The sequence below is a fragment of the Leucopleurus acutus genome (genome assembly GCF_964270905.1).
Source record: "Leucopleurus acutus genome assembly, chromosome: 10".
Classification (NCBI taxonomy): Eukaryota; Metazoa; Chordata; class Mammalia; order Artiodactyla; family Delphinidae; genus Leucopleurus; species Leucopleurus acutus.
In genome coordinates, this window is record NC_139153.1 from 21,398,599 (window position 1) to 21,423,309 (window position 24,711).

The following is a 24,711-nucleotide window of genomic DNA, read 5'->3' on the forward strand; positions in this document are numbered from 1 at the left end:
ATTTCCTCCAAAGAATGTATGCTTTTAAGTCAGATGGATGAGTTTGATTTTTGGTTCTGTTTCACTTACAGCCATGTGACATAGGGCTGATTGCTATATATGCATATGGACCTCCATTTCCTCATCTGTAAAATAGGAATAATTATAGTCCCTGGCACTATAGAGTTGCTGGGAAGATTAAATAGGTAATTTACATGAGTTTTATAATGTAATGTGTTAAGCTGGCACATAGAAGGCACTCAATACATGACAACTATTATTACTATTGTTATGATTATGATGATAATTGCTAAGAAGTTTCATCTTATGAAAAGATAAGTTTTGAAAGTCAGGAAGTAAGCAAAAAAGTCATATATATTAATATTTCCCTTGAAGATCCATTAATTGTCCTTAAATCAATAGAGCTCACACTCCAGGAAGATCAAAAGCCAAGAATTAACTTTTTGTTTCTTTGCATTTTTGCTGTGACTTCTCTCTTCCCGAAGTAGCAGAGGCCAGAGCCTACTTTGAAGGGTAGAAGGGAGAAGGAGTAAACTAAAGGATGGTTTTCTTTGGGCCACATCATTGAATTTGAATAAGTTGAGCACATGTGTGGTATGATTCCACTGTTTCGTAGCTCTTTTTTTTAAAATAAATTTATTTATTTTTGGCTACGTTGGGTCTTTGTTGCTGCGCGCGGGCTTTCTGTAGTTGCGGTGAACAGGGGCTACTCTTCGCTGCGGTGCGTGGGCTTCTCATTGCAGTGGTTTCTCTTGTTGCAGAGCACGGGCTCTAGGCGCACGGGCTTCCGTAACTGTGGCACGTGGCCTCAGTAGTTGTGACTCGCAGGCTGTAGAGCGCAGGCTCAGTAGTTGTGGCGCACGGACTTAGTTGTTCTGCCGTCTGTGGGATCTTCCTGGACCAGGGCTCGAACCTGTGTCCCCTGCCTTGATAGGCAGATTCTTAACCACTGTGCCACCAGGGAAGCCCTGTTTCATAGCTCTTGCTTCTTTGAATGCTGACTTTGAAGCCAGTTGTGGTCACCACACGTAGAGCAGCGACGGCTCATAGAGGAAGCTAGTATCTCACAGAGAAGGCTGATGAATCAACGTAGGTAGGAAGCTACGTGGCCATTTATAGGTTACTTGAGTCACTTTGTTACCCTTCCCAAGAACTTCAAAGGACAGATTTTTCCAGTTTTGTGAAGTAATCATGGTTGACTGTCCTTGTCTTAAGCTCAGCTGTGAAATCTCTCCCAGCCCTGGCCATTTCCCTTTCAAGAATGTCAAGGTGAGCAGACCTAATCATCTCCACCATCCAAATAACATACCTAAAATGTCCCCTGGCACCTGTTGTTAGCTATGACCACCATTGTAAAACACGATGGATTGTCTCAACTACAGGGAACTGGCTATTCTAGTCCATTAACCCCTCGGAATTCTAGGTATTGAAGGAAGGTGTGGTGAGAAAGAAGACGAAAGGCAGTGAGACCGGCAGGGACTTGGGTTCCTTGGAGAACCAGAGCCATGCACAATGGTGGCTCATAGGCCACATCCAACCCACAGACATATTTTGTTTGGTTCACACAGTGTCAAAAATTTTTTTTAATTGGCTGCCAGCATTTAAAAATCAGGAGATATCTCTCAAATTTTGTAGTTTCTGGCCTCCCTTGAAAAATCAGAAGTGTTGGCAGTACTGGGTCTGCATGCTCACATGGTTCCCAACTATCTTCAGCTGAATGGCAATGGCTCCACTGGATCAGGTACACTTCTCCAGTTTCCTCCATCCCTAGCCCTCCCTTTTCTTCTCTTTGTTACACTCATGCTATGTACACTATTGTTACATTTCCACAGTATGACTTTTCTTAAAGAGAAAAATAATATGTTCCTTGTACCTATGTTTCTACCCAAACCAGAGAATAGAAATGACTATGTGATTTAAGACTTTTTAATACTGTATATCTCTCTCCACTCACATAATGTTCAGCTGATACACACCCATGGGGCACTACTAGCTTTTAAAATAAAAAAAATAGTTTTAAAAATAGTTTTTATACTAGTTGGTAAAAAGCCACAGTCCCCATCCCCTCTGTGTCCTCCGCTGCCCACAACCACTGCAGCCGCTCCCCTGGGACCCAGTGATTGAGGGTTGATACCAGCCCAGCAGACGTGCTGGATGCCCACAAACACCATTCGTCTGCTAGGTTGAGAGTGGCACGTTTATGCAATCTATTACCTGCTGTGTTTCGCGACTTTCTGACCAAGCAGCGCTAACTTTTGTAGAGATCGATTTGATAAAATTTTAAAAGTACTTTTTGTAGAAAAATTTATCTATCTTTGGCTGCCTTGGGTCTTCGTTGCTGCTTGCAGGCTTTCTCTAGTTGCGGCGAGCGGGGGCTACTCTTCGTTGCAGTGCACGGGCTTCTTATTGCGGTGGCTTCTCTTGTTGCGGAGCACGGGCTCTAGGTGCGCGGGCTTCAATAGTTGTGGCTCGCGGGCTCTAGAGCGCAGGCTCAGTAGTTGTGTCGCACGGGCTTAGTTGCTCCACGGCATGTGGGATCTTCCCGGCCCAGGGCTCGAACCCGTGTCCCCTGCATTGGCGGGCGGATTCCCAACCATTGCACCACCAGGGAAGTCCCTAAAAATACTTTTTATCTAAAAAACAAAACAAAATTTATTTCTGCCTAAAACTTCTCACCCCTGGCAATACTCCACACTGATAATGAAACCCACGGTGCCCCAGCCGGTCCCAGCCCCCCGAGCCTCCTGGTCGTCATTGGTACACATGCTGGGGAAAGTATGGACGCCTCCTCAAAAGATGGTGTCCTTAGGAAATATTGCAGTGATGTTTCTGGCTTCAGGGAGAAAAAAGACTATGAGTATTAACTTAAAGACTCACAATTTAAGCATATGTTTCTATTTTGCTTCCTATTCTTCCACTATTTTCTTTTCCCAAAGTGTCATTCAGGATGTCACCCACCAGGGTCCCTGTGCCTAGGAGCATCTCCATGACTTTGCTGTCCAACCTTGAACGCTACACATTTTCACCAGACTTAACTCCTTCTTACCTTTCAAGTCTCAAACTCAATCTTGTCTCCTCTAGGATCATTTCTACCAAGCTGATGAGCTCACCCCCTACTCAGCACTATGTTGCTTTGTTTGTTTGATGCACCCACTTCATATATACCATTTATCTTCAGCTCATAGCACAGTTCACGGCACACAGTGGAAAGTCAAAAAGTATTCATTGAATGATGGTAGATTGAATGAAAGATTCCATAATCTGCATGAGCTATCACACAACAAGACCATGAAGCAGTGGCAGTCACTGATCCCCTCAGACTCCTGTTACTACCAGCACCGTTGCTTGACTCTGAACTCTTCCCACATGGGACCTTCTTCAGAGGATTGCCTTTGGGAACTGCAGCCCTTGCCCTGGATAGAAAGTTAAAGTGCCTGGCAGTTTCCTCCCTTCATCCAGAGAAGCCAAGGGCTGACTGGTGTTGAAATACTGCGTTGGTCAAAAGTTCATTCAGGTTTTTCTGTAACACCTTATGGAAAAACCTGAACGAACTTTTTGGCCAACCCAATATAAAACCCAGCTCTTTTTCCTGCAGGTGGCATAAGGTCTGAGGGGTAGTTTCTGCCCTGAGCCTGGGACTGGACCTGAGATCTCTCCCTTACCTGGCCTTGTTCCCTCCCTGTCCCCCATCCTTACCCCACTCTCTCATCAGTGGGAGAACCCAATTCTTGGCACAGGGTCTGCTTTTGGGAGAATACATTCTAAGAAGAATTGGCAGGTGAGCGTTTATGGAGCACTGCCTATAGACAGAGCATCATTATCAGGTAACACCAAAAAGTAGGTTGGCTTATGCTTGATTCCCTTTGGCTCCCATCTTTAGGGACAGGGCAGTTCTAAAAATATTGGACCCTTAATGATGCCATTTGAGCTAGCCCTTACTTATTTTGGCATTTTTAGAGTCAAAACTTACCACAACTGTGTAGCCCAATTTAAAAAAAAAAAAAAAGCATTCAAAAAAATCAATAGCCTTTCCTCTGAAGTCCTAGAGAATGTGCCAACTCTGGATTTCCTTGGATGACTCTTCAGGCGGAACTTTCACTAGCTATAATTACATGGTTTTCCCAGGTACCAAAATAGAGGAGTTATTTTGAAAGGTCAGTAATGGAGTCATTATGTCGGAGGTCTTAATTGAGGAAATCATTGATTTCCCCATTAATATTTTAACCTGCATGAAAGATAAGAAAGTAAAAGCTAATCTTGTTTTAAAAATACTCTACTAAAAATGGTCTGTCAAATATGTATACATTTGATTCCATTAACGCTAGTGATGAAAAATCGTAGATCAGGGTTTCTCAACCTTGGCATTATTGGCATTTTGGGCCAGATAATTTTCTGTTGTGAGGACTGTCCTGTGCATGGTAGGCTATTTAGCAGCATCCTTGGCCTCTACCCATTAGATGTGGGAAGCATACCCTCCAACACCGCACCGCCAGTTGTGATAACCAAAAATATCTCTAGGCATTGTTGAATGTTCCCTGGGGGCAAAATTGTATCGGGGTGAGAACCATTGATCATAGATGGTATATTCCAGGGAAATTAAAGTCAAAGATTTGAGGTTCAGGGGTGGTAGAGTGGGTGTCAGAAAACTCTTATTTCTGGCCCCTTCAGTGTAATTGTAAAGGATAAAATATGTCATCTGGATTCTGGAGATTATAAATAGAACACTCTCTATAAATTGGCACCAAAGTGAATAGTTCAGATCTACTTCCTGACCAGTACAGAGCACTTTTACACAGTGTTCTTCTTTAGTAAGAGATTCACATAGTAAAGAAGACTGTTTTAAAATGTGTGTCATGATTTGTCCTGAATGATTAAAAGACTATCTGGGAATTTTGTAGATCGAATCTAACTACTGATTAGACAGATTTCTCCCTAACACTTTTGGGCCAGCTTCTCTTGACTGCCTTAAGAAAAAGCAGGTCACAAACATCTGTTTTGAGTCCTCGGAAACTTGAAAAGATTAAAATCAAAAATAAGAAGGAAATAAACAAAGGTTGTTTTACCATCTGTTTCCTAATGGTCTCTCACTTCAAATCATTGCAGTTGTAGGGAAGGGCAGAAATTTTAAGTCTTTTGAATCCCTAAAGTAAACCAGTAAAGAGGGCTTTGTGGATAACTTTAAAGGCAGTGAGGATTATGCTAAATCTTTTTTTGTTTTAAATCCAATTCAAAGCGTGTATTTCCAGTCTCTTGGGGATGTATATATTTGAGTAAAGTACATTGTGTGCCAAACAGTCTATGCTACCTCAGGCCTCCATCAACTTAGATAGAATCTGTTAGTGAAAACTATAGAATCCAACAGTGCATCCTTGGATATCTTGGATTCTTATTAAAAATTTTAGAAAACCATCTGAAGGACACATGAACTTTTCTTATTTTATTTTGATCTATTTAATGGTATAACGAAATAAACTAAGTTATCCTCTTTGGACCCATTCATCAAAAATTAGTTAAAGAGGAGGAATGAGGCCTTTGCTCTTCATTACAGGTATCAAAAATCTCCAATTTCGGGCTTCCCTGGTGGCACAGTGGTTGGGAATCCACCTGCCAATGCAGGGGACACAGGTTCAAGCCCTGCTCCAGGAAGATCCCACATGCCGCAGTGCAACTAAGCCCATGCGCCACAGCTACTGAGCCCGTGCTCTACAGCCTACGAGCCACAACTACTGAAGCCCGCGCGACTAGAGCCTGTGCTCCACAATAAGAGAAGCCACCTCAATGAGAAGCCCGCGCACCGCACCGAATTGTAGCCCCCGCTTGCCGCAACTAGAGAAAGCCCGCGTGCAGCAACAAAGACTCAGTGCAGCCAAAAAAATAAACAAATAAAATTTAAAAATCTCCAATTTCTAACAAGGCTGTCTTTTGACCACCACCTAACACTTCGCTCTGTCTTTTCTTCATCGTAGGTGGATGTGAGCGTTCATTCTCCTACTTTGATGAGCTCTATTCTTTTCTCAAATGGAGGTGATGCCTAGGTTTCCCTCTCTGAAATGGAGAGGATAGTGTTTTTATATATATTATGCCTCAGGTCCTTTTGAAGTCAATTGACTTATTCCCCCATCAATACCCAAAGCCATAGGTCTGGCACATCTTATTATAAGGCCACAGCAAAATTCTTTCATGTGTTTCTGTTGTTGACCATTTTATATATTAATACTTGAATACTCTCCAGTGTTCAGCTCTTTGTATTTTGGGGTTTGCTTCTCAGGTTCTGTTATGCATTGTTGAATGGTTAAATATCTACTCTACTTTGTTCCTACCAAGTAGAACTAATGTTTGGCTTGTTTTTAATATAAACCATTATCAACTCCATCTAGAGACTGGCAAAGTCAACAACTAAGTGAGCTGCCTGGTGGTCCTAATTGTAAAGTGGCTGGATAAGGTTTCATGGGTTTTAAATCCCAAGTTCTAGTCATTGTTTTATAGTCTAGCAGGAGAGACAGACATTAAGCAAAGAATTATACAGGGCTTCCCTGGTGGGGCAGTGGTTAAGAATCCGCCTGCCAATGCAGGGGACATGGGTTTGAGCCCTGGTCTGGGAAGATCCCACATGCCACAGAGCAACTAAGCCCATGCACCACAACTACTGAGCCTGTGCTCTAGAGCCCGCGAGCCACAACTACTGAAGCCTGCATGCCTAGAGCCCGTGCTCCACAGCAGGAGAAGCCACTGCAATGAGAAGCCACCGTACTGCAATGAAGATTAGCCCCTGCTCGCTGCAACTAGAGAAAGCCCGCGCACAGCAGCAAAGACCCAATGCAGCCAAATAAATAAATAAAATTTATAAAAAAAGAATTACACAAATAAATGTAAAATTACCAATCTGCTTAGAGCAGGGGTTCTCAGTCTCAGTACTATTGGCATTTTGGGCTGGGTCATTCCTTGTCCAGGGGCTGACCTGTGCACTATAGGATGTGTAGTAGTGTCCCTGGCTTCCACACACTAAGGGACCTCCATGCCCCTCCTCTTCAGTTGTGACCACCACAAATGTCTCCAGACATCGCCAAATGTCCTCTGGGGGGCACAGTCACCCCTGAATGAGAACCAAGAGGCTGCCAAGAGGAGAGAGATTCATGGTATTATCCCTAAGATAAAATTGGTGATGTGACACAGCCTGGATCACCCTGGAGAGATTTACCTGAGGCTATGGTGTCTGGGTTAAGATCTCAGGGATTAGTAGGAGCTAACAATCAAAGAAAGAGGGCAAAGCATTTAATTCACTCATCATTCATTCTTTCATTCATTCAAGAAGTATTCAGCTTAAAAAAGTAAAACAAAGTTGGAGGAACTACTTGATTTTAACATTTACTATAAAGCTATAGTAATCAAGATAGTGTGGTATTGACTAAGTGATATATACATAGATCAATAGAACCAAATGGAGAGTTTAGAAATATTAAAAAATGACCCACGTAGCTTTTACAAAGGACTAAGGCAATTCAATTGACAAATGTTTGCCTTCTCAATAAGTGGTATGGGAACGATTAGATATCCATATGCTAAAAAAATGAATCTTACCCAAACCTCATACTTAATACAATAATTAACTCAAAATGTATCATGGATCTAAATGTTAAGTAGAAAAGCATAAAACACTTAAAATAAAATATGGAGTCACATAGACATAGAGAACAGACTTGTGGTTACCAAGGGGGAGGGGGGAGGGGAGGGAAGGACTGGGAGTTTGAGATCAGCAGAGATAAACTAGTACACATAGGATGGATAAACAACAAGCTCCTACTGTAGAGCACAGGGAACTATATTCAATATCCTGTGATAAACCATAATGGAAAAGAAGATGTAAAAAAAGAGAATGCCTATATGTGTATAACTGAGTCACTTTGCTGTACAGCAGAGATGGGCACAACATTGCAAATCAGCTATACTTCGATTTAAAAAAAATTAAAAAAATAAAGAAAACATGGAGTCAAATCTTCATGGCCCGGAGTCGGGCAAAGAGATTTTAAACATTACACCAAAAGCATGATTTTTTTAAGAAAGAAGTACTTAGTGAATGCCAGCTATGTGCCAGTTCTATTCTAGGTGCTGGTGATACAGCAACAAGTAAGTCAAATAACTCCTATGCTTATGGAGATTCCCTTATAGTAAAGAAGACAGTTAATAAACAGGTGAACAAATAATATAGAGTGTAGAAGACTACTTTATCTAGAGTGGGCAAGGAAATACTCTCTGAGGAGGTGACCTTTTTACTGGTGCCTGAATAATGAGAAGGAGCCAGACAAGCAAAACCCTGGGGGGAAATTAATTCCAGGCAAGGATAGAAGCATGCACAGAGTTACTATAGGGGAGGGTTTGAGAATACCCAGTACCAAATCTCCTTTACATCCATTTTGAATTCTGAGGGTAAGATTAAGAAACTGAAAGCCAGAGCTGTTTAATGGCTAAGAAGTTGCTTTAATGATACCTATTTCTGGTGTCCATTTAGATTCAAATAGACTTGTGCCCATATCACCATTGGCATAGTAGAAATCAAAGATATATTGTTAGTGGAACTGATACTACTGTATTCAGGACAATTCATCCAAGATCCCATTGTTTGAGTGGTCTGCAAGCAGCTTTCATTGATTGTATCTATTCTGTGGCTAAGAGAAAGAACTCTTAAAATGTCATTGGCTATAAATCTGGCCCCCTAGCCTGAAGGTGAAATTTACAAGAGAGATAAACAGCCTGCAATTTCTGTTAATAGAGTCTACAAGATTGCTTTATAATGAGGAAGGCAATTGACAAGATGATTTAAAAATAAGTAAAGTGTGGGCTTACCCTGGTGGCGCAGTGGTTGAGAGTCCGCCTGCTGATGCAGTGGACGCGGGTTCGTGGCCCCAGTCTGGGAAGATCCCACATGCCACATAGCAGCTAGGCCTGTGAGCCATGGCCGCTGAGCCTGCACGTCCGGAACTTGTGTTCCGCAGTGAGAGAGGCCACAACAGTGAGAGGCCCGCGTACAGCAAAGTAAATTGGCAAATGCATACAGAGGCTGTTTTCTAATAAAAAGGTTGCTTTGATGACATGTAATATTTAGCAGAGCACTTTCTCTGTGTTTATTTTTCCCCAAATTGCAGCAGCTTCCAAATGCTAGTTCCCTACCCCAATCTGGATAATTTCCCTAGGATTCAAATGTCAAGGATGCTGTTGAATTTTAGAGTTAGTGGTATCCAACCACCCTAGTTTACAAAGAAAGGATCTGAGGCTCAGGAAAGTTGAATGACTTGCCCAAGATCATAAAATAATTTGTAGCATTGCCAAGACAAGAACACCCTTCTCTGAGAATTCCAGTCAATGTTTCTTGCTTTTCATGAGCTCACGCCTCCATTTTGCACAGATTGCTCATTCAAGGAAGCATCTTGAGAACTTAAATCCATACTGCCCTTCAGCACTGCTCATCACATTAAACCAGAGCTATTTATCTGGGTAGACTTTGCCCCCCAAGAGACATTTGGCGACGTCTGGAGACAGTTTGGTTATCCCAACCTGTGGTGATTGCTCTACTGGGCATCTAGGGGGTAGAGGCCAGGGATGCTGCTAAACATCCTACAGTGTGCAGGAAAATTCCCACAGCACAGAATCATCCAACCAGAACATCAGTAGTGCCACATCTGAGAAGCTCTGTCCTGGGCTTTGGTGTTGTCTTCCTAACTAGATTTCCACATCAGTGAGAGCTGGGACTTTCCTGACTTACTCTTATCCAGGCTACTGGCGTTCAGTGCCTTCTCAATACTTAATTGTTGAATTTAATTTAATTGTAAGCGACAATGAGAGATGAAAATTCCTTCAAAAAGTGGCAATGAGAAGCAGAAGAACTGCAGGCCAATGATTACTTCCGACAGTAAGTTGGAGACATTTTATTATTATTATTATTATTTTTTTGTATTCTTTTTTTTTTTTTTTTGCGGTGCGTGGGCCTCTCACTGTTGTGGCCGCTCCCGTTGCAGAGCACAGGCTCCGGACGCACAGGCCCAGTGGCCATGGCTCACGGGCCCAGCTGTTCCGCGGCATGTGGAATCTTCCCAGACCAGTGCACGAACCCGTATCCCCTGCATCGGCAGGCGGACTCCCAACCACTGCGCCATCAGGGAAGCCCAGTTGGAGACATTTTAAAATAATGGTTCTTGATAATTTGGGGAGTGCAGATAACCCTTGATAATCTCACGAGAGTTTTGGATGCTTTCTTCCTAAAAATACCACTCATAACACATTTTCCATACCATAGGGCCAATGATATACTAGAGAAGTCAAGGGTTCTGGATCTAGAAAAACATGTTGAATATTTTCTACTCTTCATTGCTGTCTGGATAGTATAGTAAACTACTGGTTCAATACTGGTTGCCTTTTTTTCCAAGAAAATTGGTTCCAACTTTAAATATTTTAAAATACAGTGATTCAAATATTGGAAATAGCCTACAGAGCCATGAAATGAGATGAACAAGTAAAATGTAGAATATCATACAGTGTTCTAAAAAATGAACTGGGTCCATATCAACTTGGATCACCTTTTTTTTTAAAAAAAGCTTCTTATTAAATGAAACACACAGGCTATGGTACCTTTCACATGCTGTGATATCATGTACATAAATTTAAAAACACAGGTAACACAGATAAAATAGTACTACATAATGTTCATAGAAACATATATCTGAATGGAAATTTGGAAGGATTCATACAAAATTCAGAATGGTAGTTGCTTCTGGGGAGTTAGAGACAGAATAAGACTGGGAAGAGGAGGCAAGGGGAACGTCAACTTTTCTGGAAAGGCTTATTTCTTCTGATTAAAAACAGAGGACAGGGACTTCCCTGGCTGCACAGTGGTTAAGAATCCGCCTGCCAATGCAGGGGACACAGGTTCAATTCCTGGTCTGGGAAGATCCCACATGCCATGGAGCACCTAAGCCCGTGCGCCACTACTGAAGCCTGTGCGCCTAGAGCCCGTGCTCCGCAACAAGAGAAGCCGCCGCAATGAGAAGCCCGCGCACCGCAATGAAGAGTAGCCCCTGCTCGCCGCAACTAGAGAAAGCCTGGAAGACCCAACACAGCCTAAAATAAAATAAATTAATTTTAAAAAAAAGGACAGTGGGCAAAAAAATGGTAGTGTCCAATCCTGATGGGTAGCTGCAGGGATGTTTGTTATATTATATTCTGAACTATTCTGTATTTTTAAAAATTTTCTAAAAGAGGAAAAAACCTCTCAGGTGTATAATGGAGGTTTGCAGTTACTGAAACACTTGGAAAAATTACCCCAGTTCTTCAAATTATACTGGGCTCCTTACAGGTTTACTGTGTATTATGTTTGCTTTGGCAAAACAAGCAAACTCCCCTGAAATGCTTTGCATGCATGGCTTCGTTTATACAGTCACTGATTCACAAGTGTATTTTTCTTTTCCTGCCCACCTAGTTCTTATTCATGGTAGAGAAGTCAACATGGATCCTCTTACATATTTTAGTTTTTCACTACATTTGGACAGGTTTAGTAAAGAGATGAAAGGAGAGAACACATAGGAAAGCAGAGAGGCAGAAAGTTTTCTTAGTACGTGACTGGAAGTAGATTTATACTGGTCTCATAAATGTTAGAACCAATTAGATTATGTGATCATGTGACTGAAAAACCATTTATTGCTAATTATGTGCTCCAAAGGCAGGGAATATCATCATCATAATTTTTTTTAACAATGTACCTTTGAAATCACATAATTAGGAACATCATTTAAATCTTAGCAAGAAAATAGAAGCAGATGTTTGTAATGGAAGAGACCTAGGCTAGAAGCAGCCAAGATTCTACTGCCTGTTCCACTGTTAATAGCCACGTGTTCTTGGGCAAGTCAGCTTCACTCTCTGAGCCTCAGTTTCCTGATCTGCAAAATGAAGGGGTTGGAATGGATCAACAGTCACAAACTGGAGGCCCTTGAGTCACATCAGGCCTGCAGATATGTCTTTGTTTTCAAAGTGTTTAAAATGGTTTCAAGCTAGTAGTCAACATTTAGTAATTGAGAGATTTTAATAAAAATCCAGAATTCTGGCTTCTCTTGGAAAGCAAATCTGGCAACACAATTTCTCAACAATGGATTTTTACTGAGTAGTGAGGGTGTTTGTCAACAGGGTATACACTTTCCAATTTGCCACAGTCTCCACTATTCCCTATTGTCATACACTTGACCCACTGTACTCATTTATGTTCTTGCCTGGCCCCTCAAAGCTTTGGATTTGTAACCTATGGACCAAAAGTTCTCTAAATTCCTTCATATCTTATCATTTCTGGATGCTAAGGAAAAAAAGGGGGTTGCAGCAAGACAACAGGATCAGCAAACTGACACAGACATAAGGAAAACTTAAATAATGCCACCACCAAACTGAAAGAGCCCTTCTATTCATTTCTGGAGTGGGGAGGAAAACCATGCTGAGCTAATGGAAATTTTATTTCCCTGTTTCATTTATTTTTGAAGGAAATCATGAATCTTTGATGACATAATTCTAGCAGTATGAAAAGGAAGCCTAATTATTAAAGAGTGGACAGTTTATACAAAATTAGCATGTTCAGAATAACGTTTTTAAAATTCCTTTTTAGAAATAATGGAACAACATCAAATTGAATAGCCTAGACTTTTAATCTTGCTTCCAAGTACACTCAGGTACCTCCACATACGAATACAGATGCTTATGTTAAAATGTCCAAGTTTTAACCACCAGCAACTTAGAAACACCATACAGGCCAAAACACATGCCAGTTTGCAACCTCTCCAGTGAAAAAGAGCTATTTCCAAAGTCATTACCAAATGATCTACTCTAACAAGATTGGGATTTTTGTGATTAGGTAACATGGCTGCAAAATTGCTAAAGAACACTTGTTTTATTTCCCAAGGACTGTCCTTGCCCTCTGGCAGGAAACATGATATTCTGTGAACAATCTGATTTAAGCTTCCCCTGGACCCCAGTGCTAACACTGTTCACTAAGGAGCTGGACTGCAGGGCTGGCCTCTCTCCAAGGTATTTCAGCCAGTGAAATGCCTAAAAAACATTATTTAAAAGCATTTTCACATATAAAAGGGCTTAATGATATACCCTCAAAAGACAGTTACGCATGCATCATTGTGAGGTTCTTATTCGAGCATATCACTTCTATAAGCTGGAAGCGAGGGCAGGTAGAGTTAGCCTAATGACACAAGTTCATATTCACAACTAATAATCAGCAACAGCTTCATACTAGGTTGAACCCTATGAAATTGCTGATACTTGACCTTTAACCACAGCAAGGCAATTTCCTATGATTTAACCTAATATTATCCTGTGTTTAAATATAACCATTTAAGTTTTCTTATTTTTTAGTCTCAGGGCATCATAATTAGCACATTTAAAACAAAGTGCTTATGTTGATTTACATCATGTGAGGTCTTCAAAGATTGGACAGAGTGACTTCATATGTTTGTGCTACATTTGACTGTAAAAACACAGCAGCCTTAGGTTAGTGAAAGGAGAGGCTTTCATTTCATCTCAGTGTATGTGAAAAGGCCCTGAGGTTAAATGGAAAGATGAGGCATCAATTACAATAAGCACTCCCCACAGAGGCTGAAGTACAGATCATCCTTTTGTTATTTATGTGTGTGTTAAGTGCCTTCAGGGGCAGAGTGTGTCCAGGACTTACACAGAAATGCATGACACACGGTACCTTTCAAAAAGGGGCAAAGTAACTTGGAATGTATCAAGAGATGGCTGTTATTCTCATTAATGGGGATCTTGGTTGTCTAGTGAGTGCACGGCAATTGTCCTTAAACAACAGACTTCTGTACAAGTATGGTTGTTGATGTGGATAATATTTCTGAGATTTAATTTTTTAAGTCCCTATGGAGAATCCAGAAAAGAGTGCCATTTACCAAAGTCATTACATTAATAATAAAATTATCATAAAAGGCTGGATCTCCCATCGTGGTAGGCAAGACCTCCACTCTCAGTGTCAGAAAGACCTGGGATCAAACCTTAGCTCCTGACTCCTGGGATCTTCAGCAAATCCTTTCACCTCTCTGGGTCTCAGTTCCCTCGTGTGTAGAATGGAGAGAACTGGATGCTGACTTCGTAGGGTTACTATCTAAAGGAGACCACATATATAATGTGCTTAACAAACATGGACACGTGTTTTTCTTATTATAAATTAATAAACATTTGCCCACTCACAAGCTTTTAGCCACAAAATATGCAAGCAGTATATATGTTCTTTTCCCAAATCTGGGTTAGCAGCAGGAAATCTTTGGAAAGCACAAAGCTGCTGAAGTTAAGAGGACTGAGTACTGCCGGGATAGTGTATTTTTTGTATTGTCGAAATCTTGCCCAATAAGTATGTATCTACTTCTGTCACAAACAAATGCATACATACATACATACGTAAGCCTGTTTTAATTTGGAAATAAAATATTTATGAAGCATGTTCTTATTAATTCAGAGGCTGAAACTCATGATACACATACCAAAACACATTCCTTTATACTGCACAGAACAGAGATAAAGGGCTTGAAAGAGGGAGTCCAGGGAATTTCTAGCACCATCTTGCATCAAAAAGCTCAACCTGCAACATTCTATTATGTACAGGGCAATAGGTGAGGCCCTCATTTTCACCTGAAAAGTCTCCATTTCAAGGCAGAATTGTTTCCTCTTGTTGCTTATTGCTGTCATTTTGTTCATATGTATTTGTCTCATCTCATCAACTAAATTTTGAGTTTTTGAAAGTCAAGACCCATTTGTTTTATCTCGATTGTTGCAGTATTTCTACATAGTGCCCCATGCAGCATTAAATATTCACTAGTCATTCGGAAAGTTCAGGAGTTGTTAGTTGTTCTTTCTCTGGGTGTGGTTGTTCCAGCCGAGCCCATGATAGAGATCGTAAATGGGCTCTCCATAAATGGATTTAGCCTGCAGATAGGTTTCATTTTGTGTACAGAATATTTTGAAATTTTTAGTTGGTGTCAAGATTTTTTAAACATTGGGAGATTTCATGCCCAAATCCAGATTTCCAGCATTGGTTGAAAAATCAAAACATCTGATCAATTAGATCAACATTCCCACATGGCAGCAGTGTGCCAGGAATGACAGCGGCTGCATCCTTTAGTAGGGGAGAATGCCTTCTCCAGTTTGCCACAGTTCCCACCATTCCCCATTGCCACACACCTGTCTAGTTCACTGATTTGTTACTTACTGGGACCCTGAGTTTGTCACTTCTGAGAAGTTCTCTGGTTGATTTTTCACACTTAGAGTCTCTGGGGCTTTACTGCTTTGTCCATATTCTGTTCAGGCTTCTGATCATGGTCTCCCATAACTGGAACAATTTCTTTCAGGAAAGCAGTTTGGAAGTGCTGCCTCCTTCATGAAGCCATTTCTGGTTTTCCTCACCCAATGGCACCCTTTGAATTTCTCCTATAAATATCACTTTTCACCTTGCCTACAGGTAAAGGAAGCACTTGTCCAGAGTAAGCACTCAAAACATTGTAGCCTTATTATTACAGCTATTCATGTTTGCATCTTTTCTTCCAGATTGTAAACTCCTTGCTTGCGTGAAGGGTTTTACTCATCTTTAGACCCCAATGAGTGATTTGTACAAAATTGGTGTTTAATAAATGTGCATTGAATTAAATAGAAATGCACACAGAGAGTTGGATTCATAACAAGAATTTAATAAATTAGGATGCAAAAAAATCTGTGAGCCAGTGAGGTTGGATGGGCAACAAAGGTTGTAGGGGAAGGATAAAGCAGTGTTTCTCATTCAATAAGAATAACAGAAAAGCTTCTTAAAAATACACATTTCTGGTCCATGAGCCTTCTGGAGCTGAGGTCTAGGAGTCTGAGGTCAAGCTATGCAGGTAGTTCCCAGGCATACCAACTTCACAGTAGTTCTCAATTGTGAATTAATTAATTTCACCTATGGAACCTAACTCCACTTTCAGAGATTCTAATGTATATAACTGTCTTGAGTATTAAAAACAAAAACAAAACCCTTCCACTCTAATATGTAGCCAGAGTTGATAATTCTTTATTAGGGTAAGAATACATTTAAAAAGTTTTCTTTGTTCTATTGTGTGTCTTTTATTTAGCTGTTTTTGGTATTTTATAAATATTGATTTATCAGAAGATTAAAGTTGGAAAGAAAGTCACCCCCACTTTAACAATATGAGCTAATACTTATTAAACATTTGCCGTGGGTTAGGCACTATTAAAATTGCCTTCTATGTATTAACTAATTCAGTCCTTAAAACAACTTTATAAAGTCGGCATTATTATTATCCCTGTTTTAGGTTGAGTAATTAGAAAAGCTGGGCTTTGAACCCAGAGAGAACAGCCCTGGAGCTCCTATTGTCAAGCCAGAGCCCCTCTGCATGCACCAAGAAAATCCAGTAAACGTCCCACATCTTCCAGAAAATTCTTCAGGACTTCTCTGACCCAGATCAACCTTACTGACATATTTTATATTGCATTTTTCATGTTCTACTCTGTGTCCAGTTTTTTTCCCCAAACATATACGGAGCACTTTTTGGACGCTCAGCTTTACCCTCTTCATCTCCCCTGCGGGGCTCTGCTTTGCCCTCCACCCTCTGTGTGGTTCTTTAGTGACTGTTTCACATGTACTGGCTTCCTCTCCGAAGAAATTATGTGCAGTTATGCGGGCCCAGCAAGCATTACTTTCTGCACTGCCCCCTTACCTGGGGTTCGTGGTGAATAGACAGTATTGCGTGGTGGTTAGGGTGTCGTCAGACCTGAGTTTAAAGATAGGCATGACCACTTTCTAGTTTCATATTCTTGGGCAGATCAATTAACCTCCCTGAGCCTCAGGTTCCTCCTCTGTAAAACGGGGACCCTTTCACTCAGCTGACAGTGAATGATCTGTTGCGATGTGCCAGGGGCTGAACTAGGTAAACACGGACGCTGGCCTCACCAGGCTTCCAGGCCAACCTCTTTCTCCCAGGAGAACAAAATGAGATGATAGCAAATGAAGCTCTTCCTTAGCTCAGGTCAGAGGGGCATGTAATAGACACTCAATAAATGTTACCTATTCATTCAATATCTTGTATTTAATGAAAAGCAAGCAGTCCATTTGACACCAGAAGAAAAGTTAATTAAACCTCACACTGCACAAATACAATATTATACATCACTCCATCTCGAGGCTTTACTGATTTTGCTGTCTGTTTCATGTCAGTAGCGGTTACTCCAGGACCTGGGAAACCAAGACAGCCCTCTCTCCCCCGCATTCCAATCTTTTTCTGTAGGCTAGTGATCAGTCAGAAGAACAAGGAGAAGAAGGAGAAGAAGAAAAGGAAGAGGAGGAGAAGGAGAAGGAGAAATGCCAACACCAGGGTTACAGAAACTATAGTCTCTTCCAAATACTGACATTAGATGAATCAACTAAACATTCACCAAAATACAGAGCTGTATAATTGTGTAGTCACAAGATAATTATTTCTCAAAATGGATTTAGTTTAAAAAATGAATTCACTCATACTGTATAGAGTAGTGGGTGTGGTCATGGGACACACATTTAAAGCTGTCTGGGAAATATTTTCTCTCTGCCCTGTCAGTGTACCTCTGGGTCTCTACTTGCCAACCCATTTGGAGATAATAGGAAAACCTCAATGGCTCCTTCACCAACGGTCCTCCCTTTTTCCACCCCTTCTCTCCTTTGCGATAGTACACTCAGCATCAGATCAAGTTGGAAGCTCTGTCCTGTCACTTAGTAGCGATTTTGAGTTAACCCCTCTCTTCCCTTTCTTCATCTGTAAAGAAAGCACAACAAAATACTCCTGAATCACAGAACTGTTCTGCCTGGCATTGGATAGGCTTTCTCTTCTTCCCTCTTCTCTGTCTCTGCCTCTCTCTGTGTCTTTCTCTGTCTTTGTCTCTCTGTCTCTTTTCTTTCTCTATACCTTCCCTCCCTCCCTTCCTATTTCTTTCTTTCAGGAGCAGAAACGCCAGTTTGCGGGAATCTCAAATTAAGTCATTAGCCAGACCCAGTCCCATCCCTGGCTAGATTCTGTGCTTCCCGCAGCCGCCGGTGTCTCATTCATTCCCTTTATTCTAAGGGCAGTCGAGTCTTGGGATGCTTGAAGCCACGGAGGCGGAATCAAGTCCCTCCCAGCGCTTTTGAGTCGGAGGGAGAGATGATAGGCGCGGGCTGGTGACCCCCTCCATTTCCCCCACTCTTGGGAGCGCCAGCCGCTCCGCGCCCTTTGGCACCAGTACCTTTTCTCTGTAGGGAAGGCAAGCCCAGCCCGCAGCGGCGCGGCGGGGGCCGAGAGCGCCCCCTCCCTTCCTCTCGCTCCCCCTCCCTTCCTCTCGCTCCCCCTCCCCTTCCTCCCCTCCCGATACAATGACTGGGCCGGAACAGCGCATCAGAGGAGTCTCATTGGCAGCGGCCGCCCCAGCCTCGGGAGAGGCGGCGGGCGGGGGCAGCTGGGGAGAGAGGAGCCCAGAGCTGGGGCTGACAGCGAGAGGAGGCAGGCAGGACGGAAGGACTGCAGGACGCGAGGAAGGCGGCCCGGGGCGCTGCTTTAAGTGTGGATCAAAGCGAGGACGCGCGGCGAGCGACGGCGGGGGCGACGAGCAGCCCCGGGCTGGGGGATGCGGCGGGAGCTGGCTGCCCTGCGAGCCCGGGAGTCGGGCTGCGCGGCTCACGTGCAGAGCAGGAGCTTGGGCAGAGAAGAGGAGGAGAAGGAGGAAGGCAGACGCCGGGGAAGGCTCTGTGCAGAGCGGAGTTGCGGGGCTGGCGCAGAGCCGGGTCCTCAGGTCCCGCGCGGTGAGCAGCCGAGACAATAAAGTAGCGGACGACAGCCCCCCCGAGCGCCGGAGGCTGGAAGCAGCAGAGCAGGTAGGTGGGCGACTGCCCCGGGTGCCCCAAGCGCACAGCTAGGGGCGACCGTGCGACGCGGCCACAGCGGCGCTTGCAGTGCGCCCGGGGCGCAGCGCGCGCGTTTGGAGACCCCCAGTGGAGGTGCGGGTCCCGGGCGCTCCCGCGGGCAGGAAACCCCGCCCCACCGCTCCGCTGCTGCCTGCCGCCTCCGCCGGAGTCCCTTGGGCACTTGGTGCGGCGCTTTGGTCGCTTTGGTGGTTTGGAGACAGGAAGTTTGGCGGTTTCGGGGCGTTGGCGCTGGTGGGGCTTGCAGGCGCGCCGCCAGGGACCATGTGCTTTGGTTGCCGCGCGTTCGTGGGAGGTGAAGAGAAATGCTGATGAATCCCAGGTCGGGCTTCCCAGAGGTACTTTCAAAACGCGGCGAGAGGAGTGGAGGGGGGAAATCCCTTGCATTTGCAGAGGATACTAAGGGCTTGGTTTGGCTGCCCTTTTCAAATAGGTGTGTCTGATCCTTGCCGCTCCTATGCTGAAGTGGCTGTATGCGTGTGGATCGCTCCCTATCTATTTTCTGGAGTATTTCACTTTTTACTTTCATCTGGTGAGGGAAAAACAAAGATGATATTTTGGGAAATGCCATTCGATTTGGACTAGGGGATGAACTCTTCCTTTGCGTTGAATGACTTGTGCTCCGAACGATACTGCTGAGCAGTGCCTGGCCTTGTTCACAAAAGGGGCGAGAGCTCGTACTAAACCTTCCCCGGGCCTGAGAAAGCTGCAGCAGGAGGAGGTCTCTCGTTCTCCTTTGTGTGGCCGCTTCCTTCCAGATGTGAGAGGGTTGGGCTAGGCGCTCCTGGGTGGGGTAATAATTATCTTGAACATTCCTGCGATCTGCTAGGACTTGTAAACATACCAGAGCCAACTCCTCTGAACTTTGCGAACCGACTTGGTCTACTTGCTGGTACCCAGACGGCTGCGTCTGGAAGGTGGCCCCTTGGTGGGGAAAAGGACCCTGGAGTGCTGACAGCCGCAGTCTTTCCAGAAAGGTGGTTGATCCTTCAAGGTTAGCTAGTTTCTGGATACCCCAGAAACTTGTCAACTCAGTTGGAGGTTGGGTACAAGATTTTAGCGCAATTCCTGGCTTGCTGTTTCCTGTCCTAAAGAGAATGGGTCTGTGGAGCTTCCGTATCAAACGTCTGCGGGGGAAGAGAAGCAGCTTCGCCTTACTTAACCTCACCAAGCTGCTTGCTCTTTGATCTCCCACACACATACTGTTACGAATGGCGCTTAAGAGAGCTTACTATGGGACAGGCACCCCAATAGGCAGTTTTGGGGCATCGTAAATAGTCCACAGAGTGGTAAACTAAGCCCTAGAGCGAGGTTAGGTAACCTGCCATAAGTTACACTGGTGATTTTTGGTTTACATGAGGTCTGTTTCCAGATGCCAGGGTCTTAACTGTAACAGTGCCTCTAAAAAGGCTGTGCCGTGGTGGCATTGATGATGATGAAACAAAAATAATTACAGTCATAACAACAATAAATACCTCCTGTGTTTTTCATAAGATTAAATCAGATGATGTTTAAAAGAGTGCCTGAACCAAGGTGAGCACTTAATGTATATTTTGGTCTCTAAATGTCATAAACTAGGTGATGGGTATACTGATGATTCTGTGAGTCTTCCTTCTTTTTTGTATATCTGAAAAATTGGAAATAAAGAGTAAATGTACGTGCACTCGTGCACACCACACACATTCACCTCTACCTTTTGAACAGTGCATGTTACACTTCCTAAAAGAGGGTCAGAAGAATTCACACAATTCCCAGAACTTCTTGAACAGAAGAGGTTTATCATTTCCTCATGACATCTGCAGGTATTACTTAAACACTTCATTTGCTTCAATTCAGTAATGCAGGTGGGATGCATTTGAACACTATGGTGATGGAAAATGAAGAAATCTACCTAAAATACCATTATAGTGAGGTCTGATTTTCACGATCACCTGGAGAGTTCTCAGAAGTCACCTCTCCTGGGTGTGCAAGTGATTGTCTTAAACTTCACTTGGTTTTGAAATGAATAATGGTTTTGAATTTCCATTTTCGCCGCGGGAAAGTTAATGGGCTTCTCAAACAGGCAGACAAATGTGTTTGAGCCTGACAGGCTGGAAACGTGTGGGAGGAGTTAACTTTACAGCCACTCCAGAGTGGAAATGCAGAGTTTTCTCAGGACTGTTTATTTGACTGGCCTCTATTTCCAGCAAGCCTGAGAATCCGAGCTCTCCGTTTGATTCCACAGATTTAATCAAGACTCTGCAGTGCTTCTGAGCAGACAAAAAGGAAGTTTTGGCTAACTGACAATACAAATAAGGTACATGGAAAGCAGTTAAAAATACCCTGTCTTGTCCAGCCTGCAGTCATTGTCTGAAATTTCAGGAACTCTTCATAGTTATTTTACACACATAAGTGAAGGCATCAGGCTTATTATACTGCAAGGGATTTCTCTCTCTCTCTGTCCCTCTCTTCTTCCCTCCCCCACTTACTCCTTCTCTCTCCCTCCCTCCGTCCATCCCTCCCTCTGTCCTTCCCTCTCTCCCTCCCTCTCCCTAAATCTGCCCCAGAGATTTGATCTTATTATGAAGGCACTATTTTTACATATTCAGTGCTTGCTGAGGTTCACTGAAATTATTATCTTTAACCTGTAGATAAATAAATCACGTAACTCAGCTCATCAGCAAGACTTGGGTGTCTATTTCCTTACTTAGCTATCTCTCTTCTCTCTCTTTTTAGACATGGTTTTTGTTTTGTTTTAGAACTCCACTTATCTTTTTTTTTTGTAATTTATTTATATTTAGGTCATTAAGATTTTTTTCTCCTGGTAAAATGTGTGTCCTGTGCGGTCAGAGAGAACTGGTGAGATAGCAATTTTCTATTGCTAGATGCTTAATTTAGGGGCCAAACCTCCTATTTTCCTCAATAACCTGATTAAAGTTATTGTGTCATTAAAAAAAATCTCATTCTTCCTGGTGAAATCAATTTTTAACCTAATCTCATAAAACAGTGTTTTTCAAAATGAAGGTCATGAAATCAATTTAGTGGGTCGCACCAGTATTTTTTTTAAAGTATTACAGGACAGGAAGTATCAGCATCGTCATATGTTAGTAAAGGTTTTGTAGTTTCATGAAACTTTGGGTCAGTCCTGTATCCGGGGCTGTGTGCAAACTCTGGGTTGCAGGATTAAATGTAATTCATACTGTGAGTTGCTGTCAAAAAGTTTGAAAGTCACTGCCACAGGGTGTGTTTGTATAATAAGTGACAAATACCCAATTTAAAGGGAATTAGGGTATATATATTCCATATATACAGGTTCGATTTTCTAAAAGGTACATAGGTAAGACTGACTTCAAGAGCATCTTGCTCGGGGCTGAATAGTTACTTCAGGATCTGATTCTTTTCATCTTTTTTTTTTTTTGCGATACGCGGGCCTCTCACAGTTGTGGCCTCTCCCGTTGCGGAGCATAGGCTCCGGACGCGCAGGCTCAGCGGCCAGGGCTCACGGGCCCAGCCGCTCCGCGGCATGTGGGATCTTCCCGGCCCGGGGCACGAACCCGTGTCCTTTGCATGGGCAGGCGGACTCTCAACCACCGCGCCACCAGGGAAGCCCTGATTCTTTTCATCTTAAGCTCTGCCTTTCTCTTCCTTCCTTTTGGTTCCTTGTTGGGTGGCAAGATGACTGTAGCAGTTGCCCGTTTACACAATTCCAGGTTCAAGTCTAACAGAAAAAGCATAAACCCTCCTTCCCCAGTTGTTGAGCAAAACGTCTCAACACCAGTTCTGATTAGCCCAATTGGCTTGACTGGAGGAAACCCCATCGCCCTAGTGGTGGAGTCCTATCCAGGCCATATGGACCATGGACGCTGGAGGCCTGGACCTCCAGATGAATACAGTTGCTGGAAAAGGGGCAAATGGATGCCAGGAAGTTGAATAAAGTTCACCACAATTTTCAAGTGCCTAACTCAGTGTAGGCTGATTTCTGTTCTCTTTGATGCCCCAAATGATGGAGGACGAACTGAATTATATTCAGGCACATAGGTTATCAATATGATTTCTCATGTGTGTAAGGAAAGCCTTAGCTGTCACTTTTACCGCGGTCAATATCAGGACTTGGAGATCACAATGCAGAGCAGGTCAAATTAATGGTGGTTTTTGTACTTTCCAGTGACACTGAGGGAAAAAGGCAGATATATTGATTTAAAACCCACTATGGACCCTAAGTCTCTTTTTTGCATCTATGTGCAAATCTTGGAAGGCAGTTATTTTAATCAATGTGTTGTGCAAATGTGGTGAAAGTAGTTATTTCGAGTAGTGTCTTAGGCAAATTATTTGAAGAGTACACCTCCTTATGGGCCAAGGCGAATTAAGTTCTCTGCTCTGCAGCTCTTCATCTTGGAGATATTTATCTGTGTCTGTGTTGCTTCGCCCCTGGGGATGTGCTGCTTTTAATTGTGCTCTGTCACTTTAGGTACAATTATCCAGTGGGAAGGGGACCCTATTGTATGGGGCTGTGAGGATAATGTTTACTCCGAGCAGGGGATCCCCGGAAGTCAGGTGATCATGCTGGCTTGCCCCGGTCAGTCCTGGTTAATGTCTGAACCTCCAGTTTGAACAATAAATTACATGGTCACTTCACCTATAAAGGCTATTTTAGGGGGCCATGATGAGGGGTCTTTTTAATAGATTAAATTATAAAGAACTCCTCTCACCAGACAAGATTAAATGGTAGCTAAGGATGTGTGCTCAAGTGGTAGAAATATTATAAAGGAAAGCAAAAAAGTGAATGCCGAAAAATCATGAGTGTGCTGGGTCTCAACCAGGGGTGATTTTGCCCCTCTGGGCACATTTGTCAGTGTAAAGAGAAATTGTTAGCTGTTGCCACTTGCGGGAGGATGCTAAAGGAATCTAGTGGGTAGAGACCAGGGATGCTGGTGAACATCTTAACCATGCACAGGACGGTCCCCACGACAAAGAATTATCCAGCCCCAAAGGTAGATAGTGCTGAGGTTGAGAAACCCCTGGACAGTGGTTACATTTGGAGGGGAGAGAGGGAAAGTGTTTAGGAGTTTCTGGGGCAGCACAGTGATGGATACATGGCTTTTCACTTGGAGATAATTATGGAGCTGTATACTTATATTTTGTTCACCTTTTTATGTATGTTATGCTTAAAATTTTTTAAAGCGTTAAAAAAATAAAGTTCTTACCATAATTGAAGGGTGAAACTCCTGATGCCTGGTAGCAACTTGTTCTGATGTAAAGACTAAGTAAATAATAGTAGAACTAATGATAATAAGAGCTGTTCACCTGTGCTGGGAATTACACTGCCAAGATTATGTAATATTTGTCAAATTGGCAAAGTCTGTGTGTTGACCAGTCTTTTACAGAAGAGCAGGACAGGTTGTGGTTATAAACGTTGGCTCTCATGTCAGATGACCTGCCCTCAAATCCAACTGCACCACTTATTAAATGTGTGACTTTGAACAAGTGGCTTAACCTTTTTTGTGCCTCAGTTTCCTCATCTCTAAAATGGGGAGAATAAGATTTCCTACCTCATTGGGTGATTATGAGGATAAAATAAGTGTTTCATGCAGTGCCTGTGACATATTAAATATTCCGTAAATATTAACTTTTTCCTAGCTTTGTGGAGGCTAGGAAGAAGTAGAAATAGCTATATTTTTTATCGAACACTATGTACCACATCTCAGTCTAAGCATTTTTCAGCTATTGTTTTCTCTATTCTTACAAATCCTGTGATCTGGGTGTTAAGGCCATTT

General features: G+C 42.9%; 1 protein-coding gene across 1 annotated transcript in view; it reads left to right on the forward strand.

The window, feature by feature from the left end:
- The first annotated feature begins 18,622 nt into the window (after positions 1–18,622).
- The window catches only part of FRMD4B (FERM domain containing 4B), a 336,715-nt gene continuing 330,626 nt past the window's right edge, over positions 18,623–24,711 (forward strand). The window contains exon 1 of the mRNA XM_082849085.1: positions 18,623–18,910. The gene's annotated coding sequence lies outside the window, so the exon portion shown is untranslated. The remainder of the gene's footprint in view (positions 18,911–24,711) is intronic.